The following is a 17,979-nucleotide window of genomic DNA, read 5'->3' as shown; positions in this document are numbered from 1 at the left end:
CTTGAAAAAGCCTGATAGATATCAAAGTATTGATACACGTCCCTCTCGATCTTTTTCGCAGAAATCGAAAAGAAGAGGACGGTCAGACCCAAGGGAAGATCACACCAAGTCCAAAGACAAGGAACCTACTCAAAGTAAAAAATTACAATTCCCAAGGAAGAAGGTATCCAGTATTAGGCTAATCGAACATGCCGAGAATACTGAGGACACAGCTGAAAAACGGAGAGTGGGCACAGACAATGCTAGACAGTGCAGCAGAAATCAGCATAGCTCACAAGATCCTGATGAGTCATCTGGAGACAGTGGACACGAATGAATACATTCAAGTAGAAACTGCAGACACCAGAGTTAGCGAACCTCATAAAATATACAAAATAATACTGCATATAGAGGGAGATAAGACTAGAAAAATAAGGGGTCTATTTTGGGATAACCTCTCAAAAGGCTATGATATCCTGTTAGCCGAGAAAGATTGGCCCCCAGAGTTTGTCAGGGAGTGCCCTCATGGCGAAGAAATGATTATGCCTGCCTTCTCAAATCACACTCCAATTCACACTAAATATTTATATGCAAGGAAATGGGCAGTAGCCCAGGCACCAGCATTATACAAAAATCATGTAGGATGGGATGAGGACTCTCCTCCTCACAAAATCCAGTTAAAAAGTCAACCGACTGCACAAAGGGAGTACCCAATTAAGCAAGAAGCTAAAAAACAGGTCAGGGAGATTTTAGATCAACTTGAATACCAAGGGGTAATTGAAACATGCACCTCTCAAATGAACAATCCTTTGTTTCCTGTCTCCAAACCAGACGATTCATATCGTCTAGTTTTGGACTACAGACACCTTAACTCATGTTGCAAAACATTTGCGGTACAAAATTCGCATAGTGCTGCACTAATGAATAACATAGTTCGCAAAAAGTACAAAACGACATTAGATATATCTAATGGGTTCTTTTGCCAAAATATTGCACCAGAAAGCAGGTACTTGACCGCTTTCTCAATAATGGGGTCACAGAAAAATTTCTGTAGGCTCCCACAGGGATTCAAGAACAGCCCAGGACTATTCTCAGCCAGAGTAACAGAGTTACTACAAATCTATGATGATGAGGCATTATCTTATGTCGATGACATCTATCTAACAGACGACGAATTGGATACTCACTTGAAAAGGGTGAACACCATAATACTTGGGTTCGCAGCAGAGGGTTACAAATTCAACTTTAAAAAATCAAGAATTGCCCATCTAACAGTCTTATTCTTAGGATACGAATTATCAAGTGAAGGAAAAAGCCTAGCGGACAACTTCTTAGAGAAGTGCGCTGTACTCCAAGCACCAAAAACGATGAAGAACTTACAATCGATTCTAGGCTTCCTGAATTTCGGAAGAACTTATATTCTAAACTACGCGGAGAGGATTAAACCTCTCTACGAATTAATTAAACCTGATTTTAAACTAATCGACTGGACTCAAAAACACACGGAAATTTTAAGATCATTGCAAACAGACATGTTAGCAATAACGAAATTAAAAACACGTGACAATACACGCAACCTCGTAATCCGAGTCATCCCAGGAAGATGCGGATTCACGTACCTGACCTCAAATGAGGGAGAAACGGTATCAATAGCTTACAAATCACATTTGTACACCCAAGCAGAAAAAACATTCAGTCTCACGTAAAATACTGTAAAGGCAGTGCAAACTGCTATAGCGAAAGAACGAGCACTAGCACAAGGCAAAAGGATCACTGTTCTCACAGCAGAATCAGCCTTCGAGGCACTATTCAGCCCGGTAAACCTGCCTACAGTGTCACTGGATCCGAAATGGATACAGTGGGAAAATTTTCTTGCTGCAGAAGATGTGAAATACTATTTCGCCCCGCACATGAAAAACTGAATGATTTGAAATATGAAAAAGAATATCCTCTGCCAATCGAAATTCTCCCTTTAGAACAGTACTCCTGTATAATCTATACAGACAGATTTGTACAGCATTACAATGTAGAAGATAAATCCTACGATGCAGCCTGCGCGATTATTAAAGGTCGCTGGCTCTGCGGTAAATTCAGACCGAAAATAACAAAAACTGAATCACTGAGAAAATGTTCGGCTCAGCGAGCTGAAATCAGATCCTTAAAGATGGCGCTTGAAAATGCCGAACGTGAATTCCCGACATTAATCGTGTGCGATTCGCATTTTAGCGTCAACTCATACAATAATGATTTGCAGAACTGGGTTCAAAATGATTACAAAGATGACACAGGTGCCACAATCAAGCATAAGATGCTTTGGAAACAGGTAGTTCTTTTACAGAAAGAACTACAAAAGACTCACGTGATACACACTCTGAGTCGTCGACGTGATGGCGTTCACGTTGCAGGGAATTCATTGGCTAATAGAGCCATAGCGGAAGCAAGTAAACCGGTTTCCGTAGCCACAAAAAAGCGTTCAGAAAAATACATAGACGGGGAAACCATGCTGGCAGTAAAAACGTCTGCAAAAGGCAACTGTGCAGCACTACCTGTGAACTATCCACTCAATTATACGTACGTAATTGATGTAAACTCCATTCCTTTTGCTCGAATCCCTCGAGTGGGGGATAGGGTCATTCCAAAGACGAATCGGAGAAAGTTATTAATAGCAGACGCACACATGGGTGAAGGTCCAAGGCACAAACAGATGAAGGAATCTCTGACCGAATTACAATCAGTATACTGGTGGCCGGGGATGAGCCTGCACCATTATAAATTTGTAAAGAACTGCCCAGACTGCGACAAAGACCGCAGTAACGAGTCAAGCGGAGTAATGCCATGGCCATGTATGAAGGTAGCATAGAGCTATCTACACATGCAATCCAGCGTCCTATTAATTGTTTAAGACTAGATTCATTTAGATGTGGCCCCAGCGCTCGGCTGACGCCAAAACTGTTATAAAAGATTTGCAAGTCTTTATCGGCACATACGCAATTGCCATGCTTCATTCTGATCAGGGTCCTGCTTTTAGCTCTCGAGCTTATAAGGAGGCCATGACCAGCATGGGCATTGGATTGCGATTCTCTTGTCCATTTCATCCTGAGGGAAATAGCGCAGTGGAAAGAAAAAAACGAGACATAAAGCAATCTATAACAGCAATGGTATTAGGTTCGGGTGATGGGTGGGTCAAACATTTAATAAGTGTCCAACGTAGTCTTAACAACCTGCCAAGAAATTCACTAAAAAGTTTCAGCCCGTACGAACTATTGTTCGGAACTAGAATGCATGTTCAGGACTTAGATAGTCTAGCTTCAGTGGTGGAAGATAAGAATAAAGACTTTGATATCAAAGATCGTTTGGCTGTTTTACAGGACTTAAATGAAACAAGAAAAGCCCTGAGCAACATACAGTTAAAACAACAGCCAACGATCACTGAAGCCGCACCACCTGTCCCAGCAAGACCTGTCTGGATTCCAAAGATTGGGGATCTGGTCAGAGAGAAAATAGCGGTGAAGAAGGAATTTGGGCCTTCTTACAGAAAAGCAGTACCTGTCTTAGCAATCAACGGAACAAGATCAGTAGTACTACCGCCCCTTGCTGGTAAAACGGAGAACAGAGTTGTATCAATTGACCTGGTAAAATCACAATCATGTGGCCTATAATCAACAGCAAGCCCAGTGGACTCCCAAGAAGTAACAGAATACTCAAATTTGCGAGTATCCAAGAGGTTCAAACTGAAAGACTAATCACATTTGATAAACCTACAGTGAATAAAAAAGGACTATGCAGAAATGCAATGGAACTTGTCCCTCTTGAAACACAGATTGAAACAGTTCGTCATGAAACACCAGTCTACAATGATATAGCATCAGGATGTGCGAATGAAAGGCAAATTGAGAAAACAATTCCAACAATTGACAGAACTGCATCTGGCTACTTCTTCAATTTCGATAACTTTTCTGAAGATCAAAGCGACCCGGAAGTGACGCCAGAAACAAAGACTTTTAAAGAAAAAGCAACAGAACTCTTTCATCAACTCAAAGAAACGTATCTTATTTCTCCATGGTTAGAATTTTGGATTGGGCTAGGTGTATTTTTCCTCCTGCTTTGGCTCATCATGGTACTTTGATTGGTAAAATTCATTGAGGGAAAATACAGTTCAATGGACTGTTGCGTGTTTATCTAGGTTCCTGATCGATACTGCGACCTTATGCCCCTATTCGGCTATAAATCCATTTATTCCCTATATTGGCATAACCGTTCAAGTGCGATATTCAGAAAGTCATCTCTGGCCTCACACGAACAGAGCCACATTCCAGAATAGTTCTCTGCCACTTCCTTTGCAACCAATTAGTGCAATGACAGAGCAGAAGTCACTATCTGATATTCCTAGATTAACACTCCGAGTTCTTCAACAAGATAAAAACTCAGCAAACCTGGAAATCCCCGCTTGCTGTGTTTTGATTAGTAATGGAACTCTAATGAGCAACTGATAGCTATCACTTCCTAGTGACATCTTTAATTGACGTCTTATGTCCAGCAAACTTGCGTCAAACCAGGCACCTGTCAGGTATAAATACTACCAACGTTGCCTTAAGCAATAGCCTGTTGCTGCAGCTGGTGTCCCATTGCTGTTGTATGCTGTATGCAGCCTGTTGCTGCAGCCTGCTGCCCCGCTGCTGTTGGTGAAGCTACTGATACCATTATCGCTGCTAAAGCGCGAACGATGGTGTGGTGAGCTTAGGAGCTGAACAGCCGTCCCTCTGCGAAGAGCCCAGCAGATGCCAAGCTGCCCGCGGACGCTGTCCCCCCTCCTCCTCCTCGACGCGCTGAAGAGAGACGCTGCCTTTCTTCTGCTGAGAAATCCAGCTCCAGCGTTTCTAGTCTGCCCTCGCGGGTGACTGGGATACCGAGTGCCTCCTGAAGGAGATACCAGACCTCCATCATTCTATTCAGAGGTATGGTGTTGACTAAACCCTTAGATGAGAATTCTTGAAGCAAACCTTGGCAAAACCAACTTAACTTAAAGCTACTTACTCTCCTTCCACGTGTTAGGCTTAGGTCAGGCACACTGGGGTAGGCGTAGTTAGAAGCACCAGTTGAGTATTTTAGCCTAATGTATATATGAATGTATATATGTTTTATTACTTTTAAACCATTGTATGGCTAAGAAACCATATCAATGCTTTTACAGTATTATTTCGCAATACTTATCTTACTGTACGTACTTTTTATCATAACAAGTCTTGCAATTGTGGCAATACATTTCTCTTGTACGAGAAGAAAGACTGTTCAATAAATGTTAACCCTTTATTGACAAACGCCCGTCTCTCTATTCTCTACATATCGTGAAAGTAAACTGCACTAATCTGACTGAGTGAAATACCGGTCTATTGTTTCACACGACCCTAGAGATTGACTCTTAATCTGAGGAGCAAAGTTGTCATGTTGCACGGTTGTTGGAAAACTGAATCCCTTCTTGTCTGTGCCAGGGAAGCTGATCACTTCCTATGCACAGAAGAAAGTTTCCAGTGACCTCTGAGCTAGTTGGTAACACACCCAATTAAGTTTAGCATAGTCAGTAGAGGCCTGGAAGATCCGCACTTCTACGTCGATACTACTGTTTATGTTATTCCAATGCGCAGGGCCTAGTGGGAAACTAGGAACTACACTACATGGCGCCCAAACGTTTGGTAAGGCGATAAACTAACGCAAGACATTAGAGTAACTCAGTCGTGCATATTTCACAGACCCCTTTCTCCCGTAAATACTCCAATAGACGTCTGGAGTGGGTGAAAGGTTAAAATCCGCCCGAACTCAGTAGGAAGAGATTCCTATGTAAAGCTCTGGTTTATTCAACGTTGAAGGATACAGTGTTCCAAAATATTGTGCACCTAATCTTTGTCTCCTTGGAGACCAACTCTGCAAACCTTGCATTTTAACAATGCCAGGAGAAAACGGAACCACTGGGGCCGCAGTAGATGCGACTCAGCAGGGTCCCGAACACACAGACCCGGATGCAATTATCATCCCGGTCCACTTAAGAAAATCTATAACTTTAAAACTTATAGAGAACGGACTGACACCACAAGGTGGTACAGTAATATTTGTGATAGAGGCTCACGAATATCGGCAGACAGAGGTATTCTATTCATGGATAAACTTTCCAGCGGCAAACGCTACAACAAAAGAGTTTCACTATTATAAAATAGAGGAACCTCCGGAAGAGTACGCTCCTTTCGGGGAGATTGAAATTCCACTTAAATTTCAAGAGCACCTGCTCTGGTTTAATGGCACCCTAAAACATAATGATCAGATTACCAGGCTCGGTCCACTAGGTAGACCAGGAGCAACGTGGCCGGTTCTAGCCAGCTACACACCACATCCGGACATTGCAAGAATGTCTAGAGAAGAGCTGTTAGTACAGCTAAAAACACTAATAAAAATACATAGGCAATTAGTCCAATATGTAATGCGGACTGCAACAGTCCAGCCAGCTGTTAATGTACCACAGCTGACCCCTCATCAGGGGAACACTAATAAAATCACACCACAGAACATACAGTCATGTCTTGGTAAAACACCCGTAAAACGGGAACAAATTCCTTTCTGGTTAGCACAGAAAATCACTCAAATAGAGGCAGTATTTCCTGATACTACCCCTATAGAGAAACACAGAATCTTGACAATCTGCCTTCCTATGGGAATCGCACCACACGTGGAGGACTGCGACACTTGGGGTACAGTCTTTGCTTCCATTTACACAAAAACACACGGTGTTCCGTCTATGGCGGTAATACCAGAAGTGCTAAAACAGATTCAAAATGAATACGGTCCAGAGCCCGCTTTAACTCTTGGTATGAAATTACTGAAAGACTTCAAGCAGGTCTCGGCTATATTATTAGCCAACATAAAGGGAGAAGCAGCATCTGTGGCAATCCGCCAGAAGTTGAAGGAAACAGATATAAAAGATCCAGTTGAGCTTGCCAAAATCATAGAAAAATGCTATGAAGAATTAGGTAGAGACAGCTTGGGTGGAAAACCGGTAAAGCCCCAACTGCTCGAAAATCCTGAAAAATTATTTATTAAAAATAATTTAAATACTCCTAAAAAGAGCTGGGATGGAAATAAACAATCCACTCCCAAGGAAAAAGTTTTCCAGTCCAGAGGAAGGTCTCCTCGACGGAGGGAAAGAACTCCGACTCGAGAACACCAGCCTCCCCAGAGGGAGCCCTCTGAGAAAAGATATAACCTTAGAAATAGGGATAATCTGAAAAAACCTGATAGATATCAAAGTATTGATACACGTCCCTCTCGATCTTTTCCACAGAATTCGGAAAGAAGAGGACGGTCAGACCCAGGAGAGCACACCAAGTCCAAAGACAAGGAACCTGCTCAGAGTAAAAAATCTCAATTTCAGAAAAAGAAGGTAGCCAGTATTAGAGTAATCAACCATGCCGAGAATACTGAGGACACAGTTGAAAAACGGGGAGTGGGCATTGACAATGTTGGACAGTGCAGCAGAAATCAGTATAGCGCGCAAATCTTGATGAGTCATCTGGAGACAGTGGACACGAATGAATACATTCAGGTTGAAACTGCCGACACCAGACTTAGCAAGCCCCATAAAATATACGAAATAACATTGCGTATAGAGGGTGATAAGACTAGGAAAATAAGAGGTATATTTTGGGATAAGCTCTCAAAAGGCTATGATGTTCTGTTAGCTGAAAAAGATTGGCCAACAGAGTTTGTCAGGGAGTGCCCTCGTGGCGAAGAAGTGATTATGCCTGCCTTCTCGAATCACATTCCGATTCACAAAAAATATAATTATGCAAGGAAATGGGCAGTAGCCCAGGCACCTGCATTATATAAAAATCATGTAGGATGGGATGAGGACTCGACTCCTCACAAAATCCAATTAAAAAGTGAACCAACTGCCCAACGCCAGTATCCCATTAAGCAAGAAGCTAAAAAACAAGTCAGGGAGATCTTAGATCAACTTGAATACCAGGGGGTGATTGAAACATGCACCTCTCAAATGAACAATCCTTTGTTTCCTGTCTCCAAACCAGACAATTCATATCGTCTAGTTTTGGACTACAGACACCTTAATACATGTTGCAAAACTTTTGCAGTACAAAACTCGCATAGTGCAGCCCTAATGAATAACATAGTTAGGAAAAAATATAAAACAACATTAGACATATCTAATGGTTTCTTTTGTCAAAACATTGCACCGGAAAGCAGATATTTGACCGCTTTCTCTGCATTTGGGTCGCAGAAAAAATTCTGTCGACTCCCACAGGGGTTCAAGAACAGCCCAGGACTATTCTCAGCTAGGGTAACAGAGTTACTACAAATATATGATGATGAGGCATTATCTTACGTAGATGATATCTATCTCACAGACGACGACTTGGATACTCACTTGAAAAGAGTGAACACCATTATACTTGGGTTCGCAGCAGAGGGTTACAAATTCAACTTTAAAAAGTCTCGAATTGCCCATCTGACGGTACTATTTTTAGGATACGAATTATCAAGTGAAGGGAAAAGCCTAGCGGACAACTTCTTAGAGAAGTGCGCTGTACTCCAAGCTCCAAAAACGCTGAAGAATTTACAATCCATTCTAGGTTTTCTGAATTTCCTAAGAACATACATTCTAAATTACGCAGAGAGGGTTAAACCTCTCTACGAACTAATTAAACCTGATTTTAAACAAATCAATTGGACTCAAAAACACACAGAAATTTTGAGATCACTGCAAACAGACATGTTAGCAAAAACAAAATTAGATACACGTGACAACACGATCGATCTTGTAATCCGAGTCATCCCAGGAAGATGCGGATTCACGTACCTAACCTCTAATGAGGGAGAAAAGGTACCTATTTCAATTAAATCTCACTTGTACACACAAGCAGAAAAAGCATTCAGTCTCACAGAAAGAACTGTGAAAGCAGTGCAAATCGCAGTGGCAAATGAACGAGAACTAGCACACGGCAAAAGGATTAATATCCTCATAGCGGAATCCGCCTTCGAATCGCTATTCAGCCCAGTAAACCTGCCTACAGTGTCACTGGATCCGAAATGGATACAGTGTGTAGATTCTCTAGGAGCGGAAGATGTGAGATACTATTTCCCACCGCAATTTGAAGAACTGAATGATTTAGAATATGAAGAAGAATATCCTCTGCCAATCGAAATTCTGCCTCTCCCACAATACGCCTGTATAATCTATACAGATGGATTTGTACAGCATTTCAACGTAGAGAGCAAATCCTACGATGCAGCCTATGCGATCATTAAAGGTCGTTGGCTGTGCGGTAAATTCAGACCGAAAGTAACAAAAACTGAATCTGTAAGAAACTGTTCGGTTCAGAGAACTGAAATCAGATGTTTAAAGATGGCGCTCGAAAATGCAGAACGTGAATTCCCGACACTTATCGTGTGCGATTCTCATTTTTGCGTCAACTCTTACAACAATAAATTGCAGAGGTGGATTGAAAACGACTACAAAGATGACACAGGTGCCACAATAAAGCATAAATTGCTCTGGAAACAGGTAGCTATTTTACACAAAGAACTACAAAAGACTCACGTGATTCACGCACAGAGTCTTCAACGTGATGGCGTTCACGTTGCAGGGAATTCATTGGCTAATACAGCCACAGCGGAAGCAACTAACCCGGCTTCCGTAGCCACAAAAAAGCGTACAGAAAAATACATAGACGGGGAAACCATGCTGGAAGTAAAAACGACCGTAAAAGGCGACTGTGCAGCACTACCCGTGAACTATCCACTCAATTATGCATACGTAATCGATGCAAACTCCGTTCCTTTTGCTCGAATCCCTGGAGTGGGGGACAGAGTAATTCCAAACAGGAGCAGGAGGGGCTTCCTCTTACTGGAAGCACACATGGGGTTGGGTCTGAGACATCAAACAATTAAGGATTCTCTGAAAGAATTACAATCAGAGTACTGGTGGCCAGGAATGAGCATAGATATTCAATGTTTTGCTCAAAATTGTGAAAACTGCAACAGAGATCGCAGTAATGAACAGGCCAGTGTAGTTTCAGGATCCCTGCTAGACAGCATAAGGCGGTCTATCTGCGCAATCAAAGAAGAGAAGCGCGTCCCATTGTACACAGTTAAGGCTAAACACACTTAAAAATGTGGCCTCCAGCGCTCGTCTGACGCCTAGAACTGTTATAAGAGAGATCTGCGAGTCTATATCGGCACATACGCAATTACCACGTTCCATTCTGACCAGGGTCCTGCTTTCAGCTCTCGAGCTTATAAGGAGGCCATGGCCAGCATGGGAATTGGGTTGCGGTATTCTTGTCCGTCGCACCCCGAAGGGAATAGTGTGGTAGAAAGAAAAAACCGGGACATAAAGCGATCTATAACAGCGAAGGTATTAGGTTCAGGCGCTGGGTGGGTCAAACATTTAATAAGTGTCCAGACTAGTCTTAATAACTTGCCAAGAAATTCTCTAAAAGGTTTCAGCCCATACGAACTATTGTTCCGAATTAGAATAAACATTCAGAACCTCGATAGTCAGATGTCAGTGGTACAAGAAAAAACAACGCACTTTGATGTAAAGGATCGTTTGGCTGTTTTACAGGAACTGAATGAAACAAGAAAATCCTTAAGCAACATAAAGTTAAAGCAACAGCCAGATACCACTGACGAGGCACCACAAGCAACAGCCCCAGCAAGGCCTGTCTGGATTCCAAAGATTGGGGATCTAGTCAGAGAAAAGATCGCGGTGAAGAAGGAATTTGGGCCTTCTTACAGAAAAGCAGTACCTGTCTTGGCAGTCACCGGAACAAGATCAGTTGTACTACCGCCCCTTGCTGGTAAAAAGGAGAACAGAGTCGTGTCTATCGACCTGGTAAAACCACAAGCATGTGGCCTATAATCAACAGTAGGCCCAGTGGACTCCCAAGAAACAACAGAATACCCAAACTTGCAACAATCCAAGAGGTTCAAACTGAAAGACTAATCACATTCGATCAGCCTGCAGTGCACATAGAAGGACTATGCAATAATGCCATGGAACTCGTGCCTCTTGAAACACAGATTGAAACAGTTCGTCAAGAAACAACACCAGTCTACACTAATGTGGCATCAGAAAATGCTACCGAAAGACAGATTGAAAGAACAATCTCATCAATTGACAGAACTGCCTCTGGTTATTTCATCAACTTCGACAACTTCTCTGAAGATCAAAACGACCCCGAAGTGATGCCAGAAACAAAAAAGACTTTTAAAGAAAAAGCAACGGAACTCTTTCATCAACTGAAGGAAATCTACCTTATTTCACCATGGTTAGAGTTCTGGTTCGGTCTAGGTGTATTTTTCCTCCTGCTTTGGCTCATCATGGTACTGTGTTTGGGAAAATTCATTGAGGGAAAATATAGTACAATGGACACAGAAAGTCAGAACATCAACCTAGTCCTGAAACCACACAGATCATCACACGTGAAGAAAAGAGAACTGTCAACAGTAAATGTCACAGCAATTCCAATACCTGGTGGGGTAGTATGGGAGAAAACTGACTATGAGATCTATGGTCCTGGTCGAAATCCTGAAGTATCCTCATCAACTGAAGGTTTCCTTAAGTGACTTTGTAAAACCTAGTACATTCTCTGATGATTGGGACTTTTACAATATTAATGACATGATGTCTGATTTAGTAATGTCAGCTAGATTCACAGATCATGATTATTTACAAGGTTCATCTAGTTATGAGCAGTTATTCTGCTACACACATTATGGTGATCATTACTTGCATAAATCTGCACAGCCTAGAAATGTTTTTATGTATAATCAATGGGAACATTGTGCTACACCACCTAAAAGCAGTTCTAAAGCATCTTTTGTGAAATTCAAATACTTCTCAGGGTTTAACACCAGTAATGCAGAAACGTTTTATTACAAACTGTTAGATAAAACAGGAATGAAAACAATGCTGACAAATTCTAAATTGATATATTCAGAAGCATTTTATGAAAAAATGATGACATTTGGTTTTGATTATTGGAAAAATAACATTGAAACGAAAACAATTTGGGGTACAAAAGATTGGCAGGTACAAGGCCTTGAAGCACTATTTAGAACCTGCATGATACCAGAACAAATGTTGTTTTTAAATGACACAATACACCAAACATCCTGTCTTGGCCTAGCTAAGATCAAAGACCTTAAAACACCGTCTATTCCAAAGCCAATACCTGAAAATACAACTACAGATATTGAGTTAGACGTATCACAAATTTTACATTTTAACAGAACACATCCTGATTGGAAAAAGTGGTTAATCTGGCCTACTGACACAAACAGCTGTCAAGATAGATTCCTGAATAAAACACAGGGGTTAAAAATGACCAGACTAGACCCGAGATATTCCCAGAGACAACATCCAGGGATAATAACAACATACAGTGTAGGGAAACTCTGCCTCGAATGGCTAACATCATCCACACTGGCTGAAATTAAGCAACACTTGTCTTTACTAAAAGATGGTGCTGATTTGCGCGATTTCATTCTTGGACCACGCAAACAGCGTCAAAAGCGTTTCATAGCGACCAGTATCTATGCTGCTTACAACGAGGCTTGGAAAGTCAAACAAATTGAAACAGCTGAAAAAATACGAGAAATTGATCGTATTAATTTGGAAAAATCACTTTCTGTGGTGGACAATGGGTTAATGACTCTGTCTTCCAGAATATATTCGTTGGACAATATTGTATCCTCTGCCTTTGATGTGATAGATAGAGACTTGCTAATGTTACAACATGGCCAATCTCAATTACGTTCTATTATACAATTAGGCTGGACGCTGCAAAATCTTCGTTCAGGCTATGTGCCTTGGCGTTTAATCAACACAACATCATTATTTTCCATTTTTAACCTTACTGATAAACAGATCAGTTTGGCACAGAAAGGAGCAGACTATACAATCCTGAGCATCGAAAAACTTGAGAGATTACCATTGACAATGTCAGAGAGTCCTGTTATTGAATGGATAATACACGGAATTATCACTATTCCGATAACAACTTTCCGATTTAAAAAGTGCCTTGAATACATACCTACTGGCCAGTATGAACAATTGGGTAAAGGATATGTAAAATCTGAATGGAAATTACCATACACACATTCTTGCTATAGTGACAGCGACAAAAATGTATTTCTTAGTGGTGACAACTGTAAACATTCACTGAGCGGTACACTTTTGTGTCAAGGTATTAATTTACACGGAGCATGTGATGGAAATTCTAACAACCTTTCATGCCACCAGCTGTCACACCTGCAACTCAGATAGAGCCCTTCTTTATGCAACTTGCAAACGGGAGTTACATTCTTAGAACGGATCACAGATGTTGTGGCCTTGTGCCAGGGAAAAGTTATCTAGTAAGCGTAACATCCATGGCCAAATGCTGTATGCAAGCATTGTTCCCGAGTGGGCCTGCAGACACAGTGACTCCCATCTGGCCTCGTCTGAATCTCTATTCTATACGAATTGATACTTTAAGCAAAATGAAGTCTGTGCTTTTGCAGACAACAGTGCCTATAACGTCATCAAAAGAGACGTATGATCTTCTAGTTGCAAGGACAGCTACTGAAGTTCATGAACTTTTATCAACAAATTGCCCCGTGCATTTCGTAGAAATGCTCAGCCAACTCCTTAACATGTCTAGTGCCATAGGCATCCCAGGCATATTTAAGACGATTTTTACGGGACTGCTAACACCTTTTCAAGCAATTTTGGGAATCATTCCTAATTTTGTTCACTCTGTTTTTGGCGGCATACCACTATTTTTGGGACTCGTTGCAGGGATTTTATTTTTGACCCTCCTGCTTCGTTATGGCAAGCCAAAGCTCAGACATAGATCCCATGGGAATGGAAGAGACCATCCTAGCAATGCGCTACCGGGACAGGATAACTAACGTCCTCGGATTGGCCAGGCTGAGAGATCTAAACATGACCTGGTTCCTTTCATTCAGACCTATATGGCAGAACTGTATTTTACCGGTACTTCGATGTATGCTATGCGGAGATGAGTGCGTGTTGGACATCTGTCTTTCACTTCCATCAGCAGTACCAATGGACGTCGATACTTTGCTCAGTCCAATAACGGCTCACGCATTGTGTTGTCCCCAGCGGCTACCAATCCTGATGACGGCATTCGTTGAGACTCCTGTACTACGACTAGGTGGTAACAGTGGAGCGAGTGACAAAAGCAACATCACCCAGGTACGACCTTCTGTGAGCATTGCTGATCCCGACTATGATGACAGCAATCATTCTCACACCTGCCAAGTTACAGCACTATCGAATTTGGTTGAACTGTCACCTGATTTTGTAGACCAATTCTTTGAGAGCCTGTCTGATACGATGTTCTCACCCGAACAGAAACAATAACTTTTGAGAAGCTTTCCGACACACAGCGTTCCCATGAACTCTGAATTCGGCCTTCAGTTTTGATCAACAAAAACTGCTAAAAGCGTTGGAACTCTATTTCCCCGTTCAAGCATTAATTCTTTTGAATTGGACGATTTTTTAATATTGACCTTTTTTGGCACGAACAATTCTTTGCTTAAGGTAAAAACTATTCTTAGAGAACAGAAGCTTCAAACTTCTATTTCTAACCACATCTAGAGACATAACAAACTTACATCAACCTCTAGCACATTTATTGCAATGCATTTATATGTGATGATTTATCTCGCCCTTCTTCTGTTTCAGAGATACTTCATGTGTAATTCTTTTTGCATAATCGTTCATTGATTTCATATGCAATAATTTTTGAATGATTTCTATGCTTCAAAAACGTACAGTACCTAAATTTCACGTATTACATTATACGCCTATTTCGAATGCATTTATGTATTTTGGGGTGGGCAATGTTGCACATGCATCTAATTGCTCTAGTTTTAGTAATTTGATGGACATGAAAACGTGGAGTGGGTGTTGCGTGTTTATCTAGGTTCCTGATCGATACTGCGACCTTATGCCCCTATTCGGCTATAAATCCATTTATTCCCTATATTGGCATAACCGTTCAAGTGCGATATTCAGAAAGTCATCTCTGGCCTCACACGAACAGAGCCACATTCCAGAATAGTTCTCTGCCACTTCCTTTGCAACCAATTAGTGCAATGACAGAGCAGAAGTCACTATCTGATATTCCTAGATTAACACTCCGAGTTCTTCAACAAGATAAAAACTCAGCAAACCTGGAAATCCCCGCTTGCTGTGTTTTGATTAGTAATGGAACTCTAATGAGCAACTGATAGCTATCACTTCCTAGTGACATCTTTAATTGATGTCTTATGTCCAGCAAACCTGCGTCAAACCAGGCACCTGTCAGGTATAAATACTACCAACGTTGCCTTAAGCAATAGCCTGTTGCTGCAGCTGGTGTCCCATTGCTGTTGTATGCTGTATGCAGCCTGTTGCTGCAGCCTGCTGCCCCGCTGCTGTTGGTGAAGCTACTGATACCATTATCGCTGCTAAAGCGCAAACGATGGTGTGGTGAGCTTAGGAGCTGAACAGCCGTCCCTCTGCGAAGAGCCCAGCAGATGCCAAGCTGCCCGCGGACGCTGTCCCCCCTCCTCCTCCTCGACGCGCTGAAGAGAGACGCTGCCTTTCTTCTGCTGAGAAATCCAGCTCCAGCGTTTCTAGTCTGCCCTCGCGGGTGACTGGGATACCGAGTGCCTCCTGAAGGAGATACCAGACCTCCATCATTCTATTCAGAGGTATGGTGTTGACTAAACCCTTAGATGAGAATTCTTGAAGCAAACCTTGGCAAAACCAACTTAACTTAAAGCTACTTACTCTCCTTCCACGTGTTAGGCTTAGGTCAGGCACACTGGGGTAGGCGTAGTTAGAAGCACCAGTTGAGTATTTTAGCCTAATGTATATATGAATGTATATATGTTTTATTACTTTTAAACCATTGTATGGCTAAGAAACCATATCAATGCTTTTACAGTATTATTTCGCAATACTTATCTTACTGTACGTACTTTTTATCATAACAAGTCTTGCAATTGTGGCAATACATTTCTCTTGTACGAGAAGAAAGACTGTTCAATAAATGTTAACACTTTATTGACAAACGCCCGTCTCTCTATTCTCTACATATCGTGAAAGTAAACTGCACTAATCTGACTGAGTGAAATACCGGTCTATTGTTTCACACGACCCTAGAGATTGACTCTTAATCTGAGGAGCAAAGTTGTCATGTTGCACGGTTGTTGGAAAACTGAATCCCTTCTTGTCTGTGCCAGGGAAGCTGATCACTTCCTATGCAATGAAGAAAGTTTCCAGTGACCTCTGAGCTAGTTGGTAACACACCCAATTAAGTTTAGCATAGTCAGTAGAGGCCTGGAAGATCCGCACTTCTACGTCGATACTACTGTTTATGTTATTCCAATGCGCAGGGCCTAGTGGGAAACTAGGAACTACACTACAGGACACAGCAAGTCAGAACATCAACTTAGTTCTGAAACCACACAGATCAGCTCACGTGGAGAAAAGAGAACTATCATCAGTAAATGTCACAGCCATTCCAATACCCGGCGGGGTAGTTTGGGACAAGACAGACTATGAAATATATGGCCCGGTCGAGATCTTGAAATATCCTCACCAGTTCAAGGTTTCATTAAGTGACTTTGTAAAACCGAGTACATTCTCTGATGATTGGGACTTTAAAAGTATAAATGATATGATGTCAGATTTGGTGCTGTCAGCAAAATTTACAGAACATGATTATTTACAAGGTTCATCTAATTATGAACAGAACAGTAATTCACATTACGCAGACCACTACTTACATAAATCTGCCCAACCTAGAAATGTTTTCAAATATAACCAATGGGAACATTGTGCTACTCCACCTAAAAGCAGTTCAAAAACATTCTATGAGAAATTCCAATACTTCTCAGGGTTCAACACAAGTAATGCAGAAACATTTTATTATAAACTGTTGGATAAAACAGGGACGAAAACCAGGCTGACAAATACTAAATTGATATATTCAGAAGCATTTTATGAAAAAATGATTACATTTGGTTTTGATTTCTGGAAAAATAACATTGAAACAAAAACCATCTGGGGTACAAAAGATTGGCAGGTACAAGGCCTAGAAGCACTATTTCGAGCCTGCATGATCCCAGAACAAATAATGTTCTTGAATGACACAATTCAACAGACAACCTGTCTTGGCCTAGCAAAGAATAAAGACCTTAATAAACCGTCTATTCCAAAGCCAATACCTGATAATGCAACCACAGATATTGAAATAGACGTATCCCAAATTTTAAATGAAAACAGAACACATCCTGATTGGAAAGAGTGGTTGATCTGGCCTACAGACACGAATAACTGTCAAGATAGATTCCTGAACAAATCACAGTGGTTGAAAATGTCCAGACCAGACCCTAGATACTCCCAGAGACAACATCCAGGGATAGTAACAACATACAGTGTAGGGAAACTCTGCCTTGAATGGCTACAAACATCCACACTGGCACAAATTAAGCAACACTTGTCTTTACTTAAAGATGGTGCTGACTTGCGCGATTTCATTATGGGACCCCGCAAACAGCGTCAAAAACGTTTCATAGTGGCCAGCATATATGCGGCATACAACGAGGCTTGGAAAGAAACTAAAATTGAAACAGCCGAGAAAATACGAGAAATTGATCGTATTAATTTGGAAAAATTACTTTCTGTTGTGGACAATGGGTTAATGACTCTGTCCTCCAAAATATATTCACTGGACAGTATTGTATTATCTGCAATTGATATAATAGACCAGGACTTGCTAATGTTACAACATGGCCAGTCCCAATTACGTTCTATTGTACAGCTAGGCTGGACGTTGCACAATCTTCGTTCAGGCTATGTGCCATGGCGTTTAATCAACACAACGTCATTGTTTTCCATCTTTAACCTTACTGATAAACAAATCAGTTTGGCAC

This window comes from Lissotriton vulgaris, chromosome 3_1 (assembly GCF_964263255.1).
Source record: "Lissotriton vulgaris chromosome 3_1, aLisVul1.2, whole genome shotgun sequence".
In the NCBI taxonomy this organism is placed as follows: Eukaryota; Metazoa; Chordata; class Amphibia; order Caudata; family Salamandridae; genus Lissotriton; species Lissotriton vulgaris.
The sequence above is the reverse complement of the archived record's forward strand: the minus strand, read 5'-3'. Positions refer to the sequence as shown.